At 41.3% G+C, this 4984-nt stretch overlaps 1 long non-coding RNA gene across 1 annotated transcript; it reads right to left on the reverse strand.

Moving 5' to 3' along the window:
• LOC110149550 (uncharacterized) lies at positions 1–2647 on the reverse strand. Its single transcript, XR_002317488.2, has 2 exons — positions 861–2647; positions 1–761 (listed from the first exon to the last, which is right to left on the reverse strand). It is a non-coding gene; the product is annotated as an uncharacterized lncRNA (long non-coding RNA).
• Positions 2648–4984: the final 2337 nt, after the last annotated feature.

The raw sequence follows: 4984 nt of genomic DNA on the forward strand, positions 1-4984 counted from the left end.
ACTGCCTTTGGGTGGCTATTCTAATAAAACACCAAGAATTGTGCACCTGAACCTATCTTATGGGAGGAAATTAAGCTCAGGAAGCTTGTCTTGGCCAAGGTCACACAGCTGGTTAAGGGACACAGCCCCCAAAGACCAGAGCTATGCATGTTCTTAGGATGCTAGGCTGAGTGATACACTCTAACCAGGAGTCAAACCCAGTTTGAAATTAATGTCTTGTCTATAGACTGAACCGGCAAATTTAAGTTATGCAAACAACATAAAGGATTTAGGTTTGACACGAGAATTTCATCAGAGCAAAAGTTCTCGAACAGTAAAATGGATGAGCAAGGATGCTGTGTAACTCTGGGTTTTAAGGAAGATAGTATCTGTTGGAATTGGGCGAACAAAGCAGACAGAGCAAGAGAGACCGGATGAGTAAGGTTTCTTTCAGAATCAAGAGCAAGAATTTCTAATATTCCAGTTCATGACTACTAAGCTGGTATCATGTCCAAAAAATGCAGTTGTCAGACAAGCCCCTTTCTGGAATTTCTCTTGGTAGGCCTCATAGAACACAAGTGCATAGTTTGTAAGGGGTGAGAGCACTGCTCACACTTAGCAACATAAAAGTTCTAATTAAAAAAAAGTTCTGATAGAAGCTGTGGTTCTTGGAGGAAAAGCTCTCATAAGTGTCAGTAGAATCTGCCTGGGATAAGTAAACTGTGAGGACCAGAAAGAGTCCCATGGCTAGGATCTGAGAGTGACCAAGTGCTTGCAATGTCCTAGGAGAAAAACAAAACAAAAACAAATAAAAAAACTGCCTTAGGACAGCCTAGCTAAAATTTTCCAGTAATCCAAGATTTAATTTGAATAGTTCTTACCAAACTTAAAAGTCACACAGACTCCTACTGGCAAATTGAGTAATTTCATCTCATTTCCAAATCCCCTGCACTCACTGGGCTGTGAGATAAGGGGAGGATTCAGAAGCTTGAACAGTGGTCAGAGAGGCGGTGGAGAGCAGTGGGAGACGGCTCTGCACTCACAGGGCCTGGGTGCAGTTCTGGCTTTGCCTCTGTGTCCTGGGGTAACTTGTGAGCCTCATTCTGCGTCAGCTTTCTCTTCTGCAAAATGGGAATAGTAAACAGGGACCATCTCACAGGATTGCTAGGGTTAAATGAAGTTAATATATGTACAGAGCCTGATATGTAGAAAAAATTCAGTGTTAGCTATGACTGTCACCTGAGAAATCTGTATGCAGGTCAAGAAGCAAGTTAGAACTGGACATGGAATAACAGACTGGTTTCAAATTGGGAAAGGAGTACATCAAGGTTGTGTATTGTCACCCTGCTTATTTAACTTATATGCAAAGTACATGATGCAAAATGCTGGGCTGGATGAAGCACAAGCTGGAATCAAGATTGCCAGAAATATCAATAACCTCAGATATGCAGATGACACCACCCTTATGGTAGAAAGCAAACAACTAAAGAGCCTCTTGATGAAAGTGAGAGTGAAAAAGTTGGCTTAAAACTCAACATTCAGAAAACCAAGATCATGGCATCTGGTCCCATCACTTCATGGCAAATAGATGGGGAAACAATGAAAACAGTGACAGACTTTGTTTTGGGGCTCCAAAATCACTGCAGATGGTGATTGCAGCCATGAAATTAAAAGATGCTTGCGCCTTAGAAGAAAAGCTATGACCAACCTAGACAGCATATTAAAAACCAGAGACATTACTTTACCAACAAAAGTCTGTATAGTCAAGGCTGTGGTTTTTCCAGTAGTCATGTATGGATGTGACAGTTGGACTATAAAGAAAGCTGAGCACCAAAGAATTGATGGTTTTGAACTCTGGTGTTGGAGAAGACTCTTGAGAATCCCTTGGACTGCAAGGAGATCCAACCAGTCAATTCTAAAGGAAATCAGTCCTGAATATTCATTGGAAGGACTGAAGTACTGAAACTCCTATACTTTGGCCACCTGATATGAAGAACTGACTTACTGGAAAAGACCCTGATGTTGGGAAAGATTGAAGGCAGGAGGAGAAGGGGACAAAACAGGATGAGGTGGTTGGTGGCATCACTGATGCGATGGACATGAGTTTGGGTGAACTCTGGGAGTTGGTGATGGACAGGGGAGCCTGGCTTGCTGCAGTTCATAGGATTGCAGAGTCAGATACAACTGAGCGACTGAACTGAACAGAATGATTGTCACTATTATTAAGTAACAAGTCGAATAATGACACGCTGTCAAACATATTCAAGGCACCAAAGAGAAAGCACTCAGCTAATAAGCAAAGATTTAACAGCTGCTGCTGCTGCTAAGTCACTTCAGTCGTGTCTGACCCCATAGGCGGCAGCCCACCAGGCTCCCCCGTTCCTGGGATTCTCCAGGCAAGAACACTGGAGTGGGTTGCCATTTCCTTCTCCAATGCATGAAAGTGAAAAGTGAAAGTGAAGTCGCTCAGTCGTGTCCGACTCTTAGCGATCCCATGAACTGCAGCCCACCAGGCTCCTCCATCTACGGGATTCCAGATTTAACAGCAAATGGTGTTAATTACACATTTACATCCAGTATCAACAGAAAGAGCTGCCATTTTTGGAGGAAAATAGTTTGTGAAGGTTAGCTTTAGAAACCTCCTTTGACATACCAGTTGTTGACAAAACTATTAACAGAAAGTTAAAACTAAGCTAATACATTTAAGTAGCCAAAGGCAGATAATTCCTGCAACAGAAAAAAAGCCATTGAAGTTAAGAATCTTGTGGAAAATGACAGAAGGCAAGAACACAGTAATAAAAACGGCAGGGATCAGTTTCTTCAAGAACAGCGCAGTAGAGGGGTGCCACCCAGCCTCTCCCCGGGCTTCTGAGCATGCATCCGTCAAGCAGGTCCCAGGCCCAGAGCTTCAACAGTTCCAGTTCTCTAGCTTCAGCTCCGCGGAACTGAGTACCATCTGTTCTATTGCAAAAATGCAAAAGCAACTCTACACGTTGGGAACAGAAATGTCAGTCAGAACCTCTGGGGAAAATAATGAATGATCTTTACACAATTAAGAACTGAATTTCTGGGTCTTCCCTGGTGGTCCAGTGGCTAAGACTCCATGCTCCCAATGCAATGGGCCTAGGTTCAATCCCTGGTCAGGGAACTAGATCCCACATGCAGCAACTTGGGAGTTCACATGCCACAACTCAAGATCCTGTGTACCGCAACAAGGATTGAAGGTCCTGCATACTGTGACTAAGACCTGGCACAGCTAAATAAATAACACATAAAATTAATTAAAGAAAAAATCTACCTCTTAAAAAAAAAAAATAGAATTTCTCTTCATGGATAAAATACGAATTTTTGCTTGACCCAAAGAAAAAGAAATATCATTCATCAGGTTCCAAAAACGAAAAGCTTCAACTATAATTTTAAGTTTTTGGATTAAAGGTTCTTTTAGCTGGTGTTTAGTTAGCCAAGTACAACAGTTCATGAATAAAGCTGGCTTACCCTCTTTCCCCTGACAGTTTAGGATGGCAAAGTACCTCAGGTTGAGCAAGAATAACTTCTTAGGTATAAGGACAGGTTAGCAAGCCTAGACTGGGCTGACAAAATTTTACAAAAGAGGAATGACGGAAATAAAAAATGTCCAAGGTACAGGCATATTACCTAGCCCTTGTTTTCATGTGATTTCCCATTAGTTATAGCCAACAGACAGGACTGGATCAGGCTTCCCTTAGTTAAATCTGCATGAATAGTTAGGATGGAGTTCTCCCTGTGTTGAAAGCTTGTCATAATTTTAAAAATATGTCTCCACCGTTCTCTGAAGTGGTATCTCTTCTTTCTCATTTGAGCTTTAGGAAGCCAACACTCTCTCCCAGCACCTTCTGAGATTCACCTATCAAAGGCTGTCTGTAATTGGTTGAAGGACATGTGAAACACTGCATCTGAGCTCACTAAAAGCCACTCACAGTACTGAAGCCACTGATCCGGGCCAGGAACTGTTGGGTTCTCTCTTGGGTTTGGTTTGCTGTTTACCTTTCTGTAACATGGAAGCAAAAACTGTGCCTTCTCCTCCTTGAGAATGTCTGGGAGGGCAAAAACCCAAACATCCCTTTATCTCAACATCAGGAAGGTACGCATCTCTGACAGCGGGGGATTTTCCCTGGAACAGTGCAAGGGCCCTCTTGTCTCTTCCCTTTACATGATGCTGAAATCAAGGACAGGTCTGTCTTCACCTGAATTCTATGAATTTAACAGAATGTCAGGGTGGAAAGGGACCTGAAACGATCTCAATGTCTCACTCTACGCGAGTGCCTGATATACAACATAGCCACCAGATGAATGTTTCAGGCAGTCTCTTTACAACAAAATACAGAAACCAACCAAAACCCTCACTTCTGATTCCAAAAGAGTAGAGAATTCTTAGCACAGGGAAGTATTATAACAACTATAATATTAAGAATTATTGGACTTCCCTGGTGGTTTAGTGGTTAAGACTTGAGCTCTCAATCTAGGGGGCCTGGGTTTGATCCCTGGTCGGGGAACTAAATCCCACATGTTGCAACTAAGACCCAAATAAATAAATGATTTAAAATAAAAATATTTAAAAAAAATTATTACCTGCTAAAAAGCATAACAGAAAATTAGATTATTTACTAGAAGTAGGCCGAGGATTTATCAATCTTTTTGCAATGCTGTGTTTTTTTCTAGTTCAGGGACATATATGAACACTAAACATGAAAAACTGGAATTTATGACCTTGAAAACAACGATTTTGTTAAAATACAAAGAGATTTTTAAAAATCCCTTATGCACTGAATAATCAGGTTCAATGTACTAAAAACATTCACCATCCATTTAAAAATTCAAAAAAGTAAATAAACTGGACCTTGTTGGAGCTGGTATTTAAAAAGGAAAATGGATGACAGCTAGTACAAGGAGCAGAGAAGGCTCAATGTGAGTAAAACACTACTTCTGAGGAATTCTAGAAACTTTTAAATACAAGCTACAGTTCAGC

Source organism: Odocoileus virginianus, chromosome 30 (genome assembly GCF_023699985.2).
Source record: "Odocoileus virginianus isolate 20LAN1187 ecotype Illinois chromosome 30, Ovbor_1.2, whole genome shotgun sequence".
Lineage (NCBI taxonomy): Eukaryota > Metazoa > Chordata > Mammalia > Artiodactyla > Cervidae > Odocoileus > Odocoileus virginianus.